This window comes from Strix aluco, chromosome 1, assembly GCF_031877795.1.
Source record: "Strix aluco isolate bStrAlu1 chromosome 1, bStrAlu1.hap1, whole genome shotgun sequence".
NCBI classification, from domain to species: Eukaryota; Metazoa; Chordata; class Aves; order Strigiformes; family Strigidae; genus Strix; species Strix aluco.
Window position 1 is genome coordinate 146,112,369 of NC_133931.1, and position 13,914 is coordinate 146,126,282.

At 38.8% G+C, this 13,914-nt stretch overlaps 1 protein-coding gene across 4 annotated transcripts in view; it reads right to left on the bottom strand.

The window, feature by feature from the left end:
• THRB (thyroid hormone receptor beta) overlaps nt 1-13,914 on the bottom strand; it is a 175,569-nt gene that overhangs the window by 133,265 nt on the left and 28,390 nt on the right. Inside the window, exon 1 of one of the 4 annotated variants that reach the window (XM_074838912.1) lies at nt 3,545-3,563. The exons of the other annotated variants lie outside the window; for them this stretch is intronic. The gene's annotated coding sequence lies outside the window, so the exon portion shown is untranslated. Of the gene's footprint in view, nt 1-3,544; nt 3,564-13,914 lie in introns of those variants that run through there. 4 annotated transcript variants of the gene reach the window in all.

A 13,914-nucleotide genomic window follows, 5' to 3' on the forward strand; every position in this document is an offset into this window, starting at 1 on the left:
AACAAGGTAGTTACCATTATCCTTTCAATTCAGATACAAAACCAATCATAAATCTTTTTGCAAGCTCCATCTTTTTCAGAACAACTCCTTATGAATCAGTTTTGTAAATACTAAAACACTAAAAAGCCTACTGACAGGGATTGCTTTAACAATGTACTTTGCTACTGATGCTGTTCCTAAGTTTTCTTAAAGAAGACTCACCATCGACTCCAGTCGAACCACAGAAAACTAATACTGACAAACTGATTAGACAACAGAATAGATGTAAGTGAAAATTTCCTCCTTTACCAGACTTAGAAAATTGACTGCATGGAGTTGTACACATAAAAGGGTTCCTTTTTGTTTCAGTCATTATTATTTTATTTTTTCTGTCGCATGCTGCTTAGCAGAAATTGCAAAGCTAAAGATACAGCAATATATCTTGCCATTAACCAAAACATGGGTTTGATCCCTATAATGAATACACCCAAGTAGCTAAAACAAGTGATTTCCAAATGATTCAGCACTTATCCAGTACACAGTAGGAGAAAAGGCATCCAGGTGCACTTCACAAAATTTAGAACAAATTACATATTCTGCCTATGTCTTTGAACAGATACCATCTTAGGGATGAGGGTACTACTTTTCTTATTATACATATATTATTACCCAACAAAATCCCATTCATCCTATTAAAAATTACTTTTAGGCTCCTGAAATCCATCACAGACGTGTTTATTTAGAAAGAAACAACTAGGGGGAAAATTATTTGAAGGTATTGAAAGATGCAAATCTATTCAGTCTTCTAGACAGATTCACCATCACCCCAGAATTTGTTTCAGTTTACTTCTGATGTTCAGAGGCCCACAAGGAGACTGGCTGAGCAAACCAACTACAATTTCCTTTTTCACAAAAGATCGCAGAAAGCCAACCAGGCCTGGAAAAGCCACCCAGTTCTCATTCCATCAGAGCCAAGGAAATAGAAAGAAAGGGGTGGGGGACCAAGAATCCTGACTAGGAGATAGATTTATTCCTGAAGCTGCTTCAGTAACTTTGGCTTTCGGTTCTGCTGTTTAGCAGCTCCCAGTAAGAATTAAAAGGAACGTCAGTGAAAAAAAACCTAAAACAAATAAAAACACAAACTTAAGGAAAAAAAAACCCACGACAGCAAGGAAAATCTCACTGACCTCCCTCAGCAAAGTTCTTCCTCAAGATGCAAGGAACTCTGCTGGCACAGAAACATAATTTAATTCTTCCTGCCCCACAAGTCTTGACTCAAGGCCATTTGATTTCACAGTTTCAGCACTTGCAGTAGTTAGCAAGTTGTGCCATGCACTATGTAGAGTGAAAAGCCATGACTGCGGCATGCCAAAGTCTAATCTGTGAGAGGCGTTTCCATTTCTGAAACTCTACACAGTGTGCCTTGGATTGTTTGGTGCTTCCTTACGGAGAGTCAGTCTCTGCCAGTGCAGCAAGGCAGTAGATAGGCCTGTGTGCACAATCTAAACTCTGGGACCTACAGATGCATCCTGAGAATGTTTACTACCAGTACAATGTTAATTATAATTACCATGTGGGTATATGCTCTCTTCAGGATAAAAGGCTAGAAGATTGGACAGCAAAGACAAGATCATAGCTGGAAGGCAGAAAACACATAAAATAGTCCCACATAAAGCATATGTACAGATTAAAAATTAACCATCGTTGCCAAAAAACTGCATTTAACCCCACCCACAGCTATACATGCATACACATAACTGCCAACTGCAAGAGGAATATGTGGTCCATGCTCTGCTGCCCCACCGTCATGACCAGCCACAGAGCCACCATCTCATGTCTGTCCTTCTCCCCAGGGAAGTGCTGAATGTGCAGGCACATTATTCTTTCTTCACTCACCATTTATTATTGCTCTTGATGACTGGCTGTCATAGAAATCTTCAATGATTTTTTGGAAGCTAGTCCTCCTCCTGGGCCTAAGAAGTCTTAAATTTCAGCCAGGTAGCTTGACCCAACTGTTCAGAGGTAGAATAATGAGGAAACAAAAATCACCATTGCTACTGTTCTATGTTTGTTGAGACCATCCTAAAGAGCTAAAAACTCACAGCTGCTTTACTGAAAATGCTACAAATATGCTATCTGGAAGCTATTATCCTCTCCAGTAAATGGTGAGTTCACAGACCATAATATAGACCTGTTTCGCCAGCATTGCCATTACAATTCTCTGTTTTAATAAAGAATTAACAAGATTAAAATACACTTTGGCTAGTAGACCTTCAAGTTCTATTACAGTACAATTTATTTACATTATAAATCTTAATGTCACAATTTCCCTTCACTTAAAAAAGGACAGATAAATTAACTGACTTCTAAAATAAAAACTGTACCAAAAACAATTGTTTCAAATCCTCAAACTTATTTCTTTACTCTTTTTAAAAAATTTATTATTTGTGACATTAAAAGGAAAAGCTAATGTATTATTGTAATGTAGGTATTCACAGAATTCAGAACTAAGCAGGTCTCAGAAAAGGGCAGCTATTCTCTCTGTGCATAATATAAATCACATGCCCTAAACCCAAATATTTTCTCCCTCTGAAAGGTATTTAAGGATGTCATCTCTGTATGGCCCAGCCCAGTGCCACCAAAACCACAGCAATGTACATTTTAGTCAATGAGAAACTTTCCATTCACCTTAGGCTTGAAAACCTTGCCTAGGATCAAAAACCCAATTATGAAAGGCATCAGGATGTTGAAAACAAGCCTTCGCACATAGTTTTCAACTAGCAATGTTCATCACTTTTCTGAGTATCACCCAAAACTTCACAAAAAAATAAACAATAGTGAAATCGGACGGGAACCTTCAAGCTTTAAATGCAACATATGAAGGTGGTGAAAAGGAAAGTTATGGGGACTCAGGGGGTATTCATCCCACATGTGTTTAACCATATACTACAGTTATTGGTGGAAATCACCACTTCTGAGATTGGTGGTGCAAACAGCACCCTGGAATTTTCTCCTCTCCTACTCCAGCTTACTGAAGAGGAACCCAGAGAGCAGACAAGCTGAGACAGTCAAAACAAGGTGAGACACTTCATCCTTAGATTAAGACTGCTTTACGCCAGATGCCTGATTTTAATCATTATCCATATGTCTGAGTAAGCATAAACTACATCAGAGATAAGACTTGGACCTTCAAACCCTGTATGAGGAAGCATGCATTTTTCTGCTTATAATCACCCCATTGACATGAGAACGATTATGGTTGTCTTAATTGTCCCTAGTTTGTCTTCTATGTAATGGCACAATTAAAAAGGCTAGTATCTTCAAGGACAAACATACAGTAAATATTGCTGTACGTTATTGAGTCCTGGAATAAAACACAATAGACTTTGCTATGTTATCTTTTCCAGGGTGCCAGTCCCAACCCAACACATCCCAGAGCTTAAAGCCTGGCTGCCTCCAACTCATGATACGTCCAGAACACATATTTTTCTCCCCAGTACTTTTTATTATAACTAAGTTGGTGGTGCCATGTTCTGCTTGGGATGGTGGAAAACGACCATCATACCTGCACACTGGAATGCAGCTCTCATGGTAATTCCATCTAAAATAAAAGCAAAAAAGTTCTATGAAAGCAGAGCTTTAATACATGCATCTAATGGGGAAAAAAATTACAGTGAACTAGTCTGTAGTACGTTAACTGCTTTGATTTTAAGATCTTTTTTTGGTTACATTTCTTTCTTCTGTTTTGTTCTACCTGTACGGCACCTACCCTCATTTAAGTCCCACGTATAGCACATGTCCACTAAATTGTCCCAATGCAGTTCAGAACTGTGGCACAGACTGCATGATTTGAGGGAGGAGTAAGTCCTTAAGCTCTGCATACATTTTGAAAGCTATGAAAAATACCCTAAGAATAAATAAAATGGAAATCTGCCATTTGAAAGTCAGTGAAAGCAAGCTTAGAGAGAAGAGTAATTTCTTCTTTTTTATGGTAAAGATTTTAAGTAGTATTGTACAACAACACTGTATAATCATCATACCAACAATTCTGCTAGGAAGTGTTTTTCAAATGGCAGGTTTGGTTGCCTCTATAAGAAACAGACAATGAAAAAGAAACGGCTGTTTCCAAGAAGGACTTTGGAAAATGCCTCGCTATGTCCAGTATATACAGCAAATACCCATCTTCACTGCAGCACAGCTACGTTTAAGTAGTGTCTACAGCTGCCTAATTCATATTCATCATTTGTGGAGAGGTGGTGGTAAACACTGCTAGTGACAATGACATCATTTGCCAGCGATAACCAACTATGACTGAATTCAAAATATTGTTGAATCAAGATTTTCTGGCTAAGCTAACAGGATAAAAGCCTTAAGAAATGGTATTTGCTTTATTTTCTGGATCTAAGGTCAAGCATGCTCCAGGTTTTTCTGAAAGGTGGAACCGGGCTAAACTCCCATTAAGAGAAAAAGTGACAGATTTAGACATTTGTTTAGTAACTATGTAGTAATGTATCAAAGCCAATCTGTTGCAATTGCCTTTTATGTTTATTTCTACCAAGGGAGATCAGAAAAAAAAATCTATCAAAATACTCAAATTCAAAACTGCAATCATGCACATTGAGAACTTCTGAATGCACAGCTAGCAGGAAAGGGGAAAGTGGTATTTCCTCCATTTTGGATGCCCCATAAAACAGGCTTCATTTACATTTCTGTATTTTTAGAAAGACAGCGGTATTTGCTTGTTTTCCCCCCCACCCCAGTACATTACAGACAATACTCAGCTGATGGGTTTATGAGGTATTTGCAGTTGTAACTCAAGAGACAAATCCTTTGTTATAAACAGAGAACAAATAATGGGGATTTACAAAGCTCTAATTATACTGAGAGGGTTTATGCACAAGGATATATTAAAAGAAATGCTATATGGAAAACAATTTTTTTAAGAAATTCTCTGAGCATTGTCACCACTTACACTTTTATAACATTACCATGAAAGGGATTTTAAATGCATGTCATCCCTAAAGGATGCCTGCAGTCTCTGCCAAGCTGTCCTACATAGGCTGAAGTTGGTAGCATATACCTGGTTTGCAGTTAGCAAATGATGATAAATGAGCAAACTTTGAGCCCAAAGCAATAAACCACACTAAAGGTTGATGATGTATTCCATCAACCAGCCAAACCATGTCAGCTGCAAATCTTGGCAGCGAAATGGGAGCAGAGACCAAAAGGTGGTGCCTGCAGTCCCTACCAGCCCACGCCGAGCAGCCGCACGGTTGCACTATGAGCATGAGCAGAACAACTGACTGATGAGCCCACTCCAGCTACAGATCAGGCCACCAGCACATGAACGACAATGCATCAGTTGAGTAATGCACCACCAAGGATGAAGACCATCTGGTCAAGAAAGGCACCTGGACACACAGGAGTGGGATGCCCTGACCCATGGTGGATGCAGCCAGTATTTTGGATCTCCCGTTTCACCAACAGCCTCCTGAGGACAGGTGCTCTCTGAACACCAGAGACCTGTGGCTGGCTGCATGGCATTCCCCAGGGGACCCGTATCAGTTACAGCTGTGTCTGAGGATGCTCTGAAGCAAACTGCCAGCCATCTTGTCCCAAGACTAGAGAAACGCAAAAGCAAAGATGATTTCAAGCATCTCACTGTCTGAATTAAAGAGGATGTTAGGTTTCACTTCAATATATTCCATGAGCAGAACATAGCTGAGAAGTTATTATACAGTATGGTACACATTCTTTGTTCAGTTATCAATGGCTACCACAATTTCTGTTCTTGTTAAGTCAGGAAGATTTCTACATCTCCTCACAGTAAAACACTGAGCTGGGAATCATAAAGTCAAAACATGTTGTATGAAGTTACCCTGAGATCCTTTTGATCCTACTGGCTTATTGTTAAACTAAAATGGGAGAATCTGACTTATTCAAGAAACTATAGTAAATAAAACTGGAATTACTTTCCCAAACCTCTTCTATAAGATCCGTGATTCATTATCATAGTTTAAATTTTGTAAATAATTCATTATTGATGGCAGTAACATGCAGAGTTAGGTACTGAATTTTTAAGATTACCCTTCAACACACTGAAACAGTTGCTTAGTGCTATATATGACAAAAAATCCACTAGTTTATTATTAATTGCTTTGATGGAGACAGGCACTACAATTAATTAGATCTTCAAGAGAAACCCACATCCAGTGCAACAGACGTCAATACCACGAGTAATATGTCTCCCATGTAGAACCTTTTTTTTAATATATTAATTATAATGTTTTGACTTCTGGCACGGATCCCTGAACCAGACAGGGCTGCAGGAAGGCAGTGGGACAGGAATGTGCAGGCAGAAACAGAAGTGGTAAGAGGCACGTGCAGCACACCCATGGCGCAAGGGGGCTGAGTGGTCCTGATTTGACAGGAGGGAGGAACGGCTAGCATCACCTCCACTACACTTCCACGTCAGCGTAGAGCTGGTGATGAAAGGAGATGCTTAAAGCCCGCTGGTAGAGGAGAGGGGCAGAGAAGCAACCCGGAAAGAATATTAGGGAGAGGCAGAGCTTCACAGTCTTCCAGCCCGATCACTGCAATGTGTGTTTCCATGTCCATAGACAATATTAGACACAAAATATCCTACTTTCTCTGTTCTCTAATTTGTTCAGAAAAGTCTTTCATACTTGTTTTGCTTCCTGCTTATAAGGAAGGAACTCTCTTCTGCAAATGCATCAGAAGTACAGTATGACAAAGCAACTGAATATTGCAGCTAAGCCACGATGGAGCAGAAATCTGCATTTTTCATTATACAAACCAGAAGAGCTTTTGCTCCATATAGTATTTCAACATTGATTTTTTAATTTCAGGATCAATCTGTGACTATTGTATTTGGGATTGGGCATATGGACTATGTAATGGAAAAGCTCTATAACTTATCTGAATCATTATTTTATTCTCCCATGGTTCCAATTGTTCATCGTTAATTAGATCCAGCCATAACATCTTATTGTGCAAAAGGCATACTCTGTTTTAATCAAAATCTTGGACGGCATTTTGGATGGCATCTTTAACAACTTGGACAGAGTATTTTGTGGTTTCCTCACCGACGAAGAATCAAAATTATTAACTATGAACATGTCTTCAACTGAATACTGACAGTTATTATCAGGTTATTTTAATGAACATCTGCCTGTTTCATGGAACCATTTTACATTTCCTTACATTTTTTACCTGGTTTCTTCGCTCAAAACAATAACGAACTGTAAACCTGTCCCAAAGAATGCATCCATGGTGAACTCCTAAATAATTTTTTAATTTCTCATTTCATGCTATGCTGAAAGTGATGCTGTGAACACAAAAGATGACTGTGATAGTCTCATCTATTTGAAATCAGACCTTTTTATCTATGATGTTCAAATTATTTTCCCCATTGTTTTAGCAGTGAAAAGAAAGGGACAGAGTTTGGGAATGAAACACACCAACAAGCTTATGCTTAGGGACTGTCTTCCTAGATGTATTTTGGTGACACTGTACTGATTATTGTCACAGGTATTTACTGTGGACAAAAATCTCAAAAATGTCTCCTTGGCAGGAATAAACACAGCACTCTGCTTTTTCCTAACGACATATAAATTGTCATTCAATGGCACTTTTGATTTTGGTGCTGCTGTTTTGAGAACCCTTGCTAGATTTTACATTTTGCTCTGTAAGATTTACATATTTCTTTTATGTCGGGCCACTCAGCAACTTCTTTCCTGCTGCCTCCCCCAGCTACAGCCCCGAGGAATCACAGACTGACAAACTGATGTCTGCTGTTGACTAACCACCTGTTTGTAGCAACTCCATCACCAACTAAAAGCAAAAAAGGAGAAATAGCCACTAAATTAGTCAGTGTTGTAAGGACTGTAAAGAGAAAATTACAGGGGATCCTATTATCCAGCTAGAATTATCTAGAGTTTAGGAACCAAGATCATAATAGTTTATAGCTATGCAACTACACCATCTGCCTGACTGTAGCATACAAATTAGCAAAATCTAATACACTGTCTAGCCATCAGTTACTCCTGCTTGTCTTCCCTTTGCAAGAATACAGGCAATAATGCAATTGTTTTATAACAAATTACATAAATTATAATATCATCACATCACATTGTATTATGTAATTATAGACAGATGTAAAAATTTGTTTGCTTTTAATCTTCTAACTTTTTCAAATTGTGAAAAGCTTTCAATCACTGCCTGAAAGGTAATCTAATAACCTGTATTTGCACATACGAGTGGTTATTCTGGATGCCTGGACATTTTGCTGACAGACTGAAATGTCTTTAATGGAACCTAGTTTCCAGTAAGAACTGAATACCAGCTTTCAGATGTTTTAGGTTATGCACTCTAAAATGGCCTTAGGCCAAATCATGTGGCACTTTTGAAAATTTAAGATCCTGTATCTAGTATCAAAAACCAGCAAAAAATAAATTCCTTAACTATTATCAGAGTAGCATCATAATTTGGAGAAAATGAAAAGCCCACTTTCGTTGGTTTCTTTCCTAAAACAAAACAAAACACCACAGCAAAGATTTTCAACTGACAAGTTAAAAAAAAAAACCACCACACAAGAATAAGCCTCCTTCTTAAATGGGGGAAAAAGAAAATTTTAGATCTCCCACAAATTAAAAAATTTCTGCTTGTATTTTAGAAGAAAAATCAAAATAGCAGTAACAAAAGCTTGTCTACTTTTTTGACGTGGTGGTACATATGCTACATCAGCCCATTTCAAGCACAGTGCCTCTTGGAGTTTAAACCAAACATCATATTTGTACCACTGAATATAAATGCTAAGGGCCAAAATCCCCAAAAATTTACCCAGCAAAACTATCAAAGGTAGCAGTTTGCCCACAGAAGGCTTGAAGAATTGACCTTTCAAAACTCTTAAATTCTGCTTTGCCCTGAGTTTATGTATGATTGCTTCTGTGAAAAGACACTGAAAAGCAGAGATGGGTGGGACAGCAGCCCACTTCCTTGTTGCACAGCTTTTATATTCATAATTCCCAACAAGTTCTGTAGAATGACTGACAGACATAGACTTTTGGGGAAAAAAAAAAAATCAACACAGCTGAAATTGTGTTGTTTTAATGCTACAGCACAGAAGACAGCAGCTCTATATGCCAGCACAGCAGGAAACATACTCAACTGCTTTTAATAGACAAGCATTTAGTGCAACTAGTATAATCTGCAGTGGCATTTTCCCCTGTCTATTATGTAAGCTGAAAGCTAAACTTTTGCTTTTATACATTATATTGCCTATCTTCAACACAGTGCCTTATCAGCTTTCTCTCCATTTTTAAGATACTTTAGTAGCAAAAGAAGGGGGCCTTATCAGATTCTTTAGATTCCTTCTAAAACTGCTATTTTCTTCTGTTCTGTGTTTATGTTGCCACACAGACATCAATTCAGGCTTCAATAGGAACTGTTATTTGTTTAGTTAGCATGGCTCATACTCGATGTCTAACAACCTCTCTGAGAACTCTCCACAGAAAATAATTTAAAAGGTAAATAAAAATCCAGGAAATTCCACAAATAAAAGTTGGATTTCAAAAATCAAGGATGGTCAATCCATTTTACCAGTTTCACTCCCTAACACCTCTTTTTCTAAATATCAGAAAAAAAGTGAAAAAGGAATGAAACAGGCAGTTAGAGACATCATCATTTTTATAACCCAGGCGCCATACAGAACATGAGAATATCTACCTTTGCGGCAGCAATTATCCTCGAAAAGATTTTCAAAATGGCATTCAGCAGCAGACTTAAACATATCAGGAACTGCTCACAGAAAGAGCAAAACAGATAATGACAGACCTGCTTTGGTAAAATATCAGTTTATAACTCCCAGATACTTAAATTAATAGTTAATTCTTTCCCAATCTTTCTGTCCATCTATCTACTGTTATCCAGCTCAGTGCTGCCACTGGGTAAACTGATATCTTAATCCTAACCCTTTCGAGATAGACAGTTCCGACAGACTGACTTGTTTTTAATATATTCTGATAGACAAATAAAGCACTCTAAGTGCCAGCAAGTCTGCATATTTAGGATTCAGTACTCAAAGAAGTGAGTGATTAAAATCTAGTGATTTTGCAAGACAAGTTCATAAGGGCTATAAATACAGCACATAGCATCAAAAGACCTCATCAGCCAGACATCTCAGTACCAGAAGGAGATCCAAGGCATAAAAGAAATCAAACCTTCAAAAACAATGTACCAAATTGATTAGGCAACACTGGAAGAATAAGTCTTACAGGAGACACTTTATTGTGTATATATGCCAAACATGTTTATGATTTCTCTTAAATTTCTATCTTGTACTATCCTGATAGTAACAGATAGCTCATGTCACGCCTGCCTTCCCACACCGAGTATCCCACAATAAACAACACTGCCTGCGTTAGACAGAATGTCCCTTCCAGGTACATATCACCTCCTGAAAGGGTACTAAAACTGTCCTACTCTGATGCTTTCAGAGCTGGATCATGGGCAGGAATATCTGACTTTCCCAATCTGAGGCATTAGCATACAGCATAGAAGCACCGACGGCGCTGCAGAGCTTGCTGGGCTACCTATGGGTGCAAGAGAGACACTGACCGCTCGACCAGCTCTGCAGACCATGAAGCAGCCGGGAAATTTAGCTCTCGAAGAAGAACTGCACATTTGCTGACCCATGCCGCTGATGTGGCCGTGTGCGCCTGACGGAAAGCTACCTCCGCGAGAAGCCTTCTGCAGGAGCACTGGGGCGGGTGTACGACAGCCGTGCTCGCTCACCCAGCACCCCACGGTGCCATACCTAGGCGGTGCCGATGCCCAGCTCTCCCCTGACACAAAACTCTCCCACAGACAGAGCAGAGCACACGCGTGTGCCTGTGAGCTTCCCAACCCCGGGACTGCAAGACAGTTTGGGAAAGCATCACACAAGGAGGACAGAAATCCATGAAACCGCTAACAAACTCACTCAGAAAACTCATGATGCTCATGCAGGGAGCAGTAATCAGAATTTCAAATATAAAATATACCATCTACCGCTATACCAGACAATGCTCTCCATCTCCCACTGAGACTGTGTACAGGGACTGAGAAGACTGCCTGTGCCCGCCAGCTGGAGAGGACTGCAAAACCAGCAACAGCCAATGCTCTGTCCTTTTTCAGGGAAAAAAACAACCTTAAGCTGTCTCAGCGCAAAGGGAATTTTTTCCTCATTACAGCACAAAAACTACAGGGGGGCTGTATTTCCATTTAGTTTTCTTTGGGTTTGCTGTCTTCTTTTACTTCAGACAGGTCTCAATCTAGTAAGGCTGAGAGCAATCTTGTATTTACCTGGCAGACCCCAGCTGTGGGTAACATCCTCACATCACAGTAACACTACTAACAGTTTTCCCTCTAATTATTTTTGCTCAATTTTCTATTCTCCAGGTCAAAAAGCAAGGAAGAGCTTCAAACACCTAACAAGGATGCCTCCTCCTAAAAAGAATTATCCAGAAAAACTGCAATTCAGAATTAATAAAGCCTCGGGTCTTTTCTACAGAGGCGTTTTAAGTCCTATAAGCAGAGGAGAGTTTTTAATTTATCACACGGCAGAAAGGGAAGGGCTTTCCATCAGGTGATTTTGAAATTCTTAGTCAAAGGTTAACTTGGTTTTTAACTTCAAAGTACAGAAAATCTTGGAGGCTGAAAGAATACAGGGGTAAGGGCTGCCCTGAAAGTAAAACTTTGGAGGGCACCTGAAAACAGGCAGTGAAGGCACATAAAGCTGCCTCCCATACTACACCTTTCCGTGCTCTTGGTTTCACAGACAGATCCTAAGAAGTGAAAAGGCAAAGTCCATCTCAGAAAATTTAAAATATAACCAGATTTTTCTGGCCGGCAGCACCAAAGGAGGAAAGGCAGTTTCACTAATTAAGATTTGAACTTCTGCTTTGACTTCAGTTTTTCATGATGTTACTAGATATTTTAAAATATGGTACTCATTCATTGCAGGGTGCAGCACCCGCAGGGCAGTGAGTAATGGTTTTACTCTTGCTTCAGTACTGGCAGCAGCATGTTGGACTGGAAAATGAACCTCTATTTCCTATCTATTTTTATAATCAGTTTATCTATCATCTGCTGAATTCTTACCCCCATATGCACAATAGAAACAAAACATTTAAGTCTCAGTACTACGCTGAAATACATTCACAATGCTGCCATTGACTCAGACAGCTAACCAGCAACACTGACTTGTAACCGAGGACAGCATTTGGCCCCAAACAGTATGTCTGTAGTCTATATGAAAAATTCATGAACTAAATCTTTTCACTTTTTTTATAAATAGGAGATGAGAGAGTCATCACTTAGTCAGCCAGGCAATGATTAAAAAAATCTAAACCCAGGGTATAATTTTAAGGAAAGTAGCTGGTAATAGAGACAAAACAAACAGGATTGGACAGGATTAAGTTATTTTATTTTATGCCGGTTTTTTGCTTTCATTAATTGAAAAGTATAAAATACCAACCAAACATAGCAATAAGATATCAGACACAAAATAAAAATCTGTAGTATTATATGCCTGAGTATATTTTGCTGCAGCCCTGAAGTCATACATGTTATTGAATTTGCAAGCTTTCCTGTTTCTCTAAACACAAACCTTATTTTTGGTATTTTGTAACTAGCTTCATATTATGGGGTGATATTAGCTGTGGGGATGACAGCTGGCAGGAACTTCTGAACTAAAAAGTCTCTCCCTAACTGATACACATGAAGCTCTGTATTAGCTCTCACAAGATGCACTGTTTACTAAAGATGATTACCCGTAAGTAAATAATGAGTCATGATATCCTTAAAAAAGCAAACACACAGAGTTAAAGAATAATTTCTAACATGGGTAAACAGACAGCACTGGAAATTGAATCACTTACGTGCATTTTTCCTAATAAAGTGTTAAAAGCCAGAAAAGCTATAGAAAATAGCCATAATTCGATAGAAATATGTTAGAGGACCTGGGTAAGACTGTACCTCTTTTCATATGACTGTAAAGCACCATTTACAGACATACAAACAGGTAAATGCCATCTTAAATATATGCAGGAACAAATGGAAGAGGTATTTTTATTTGGATGACACAAACACTCCATGGTAGTTCTCATTCTTGATGGGTCATTCAATGGACATGATACAAGCTTATTTTTCACAATCTCAATTCTGCTATCATACATCCCAGAGGAACTTCTGAAGCCTAACAGTTAACTTAGAAACGTATAAGGTAGCATTAGAAGTAAGATGCATATGGAAGTAGCAATAATGAAGGGGAGAGTACTTCACCACCTTCAGTGATCGTCTGGAGATGAATTCCCTATCAGTAAATTCTCAAAGTGCTAGCAAGCTGCCTGATAACACATAGTAGAAATGAGCAGTTTACCTGCATGTTATAACTACAGTGTTAGATTTGCAGTACTGCTTTCCTGCCTGATTGCCAATATCCTTACAAACAATGCAGACCATTGAAACGCTACATATTGGCAATGTCCGTTCACAACATCATTCGTCTGTAAGGACTTTGCCTACAGCAGTCTGCTATCAGCCATTCTGCACAACCTCCCAGACACCTGTGAAGGCCATCAGCAGTTTTAAAAGAAAAAATTAAATGGAAGCTAGTGATCCCTGTGACATCTCAGCAGCTGAGAGTGGTGGCTCTGGAGTGACAGCAAGAGTTAAAGATCATAAACATACTCTACTGTAACTGCTCCTTTTCATATAACCTTCTGAAATGTTTACTTGTAAGGACTAAAGCAGAACAACCTAAACAAAAAATAAAATATTTAAGGACAATAAGGAATTATGTGAAGATAGGAAAAACCATGCCCCTAACCTGCTTTCTTTGTGAACACCACTGTATTAGAAAAAGATCCAGAT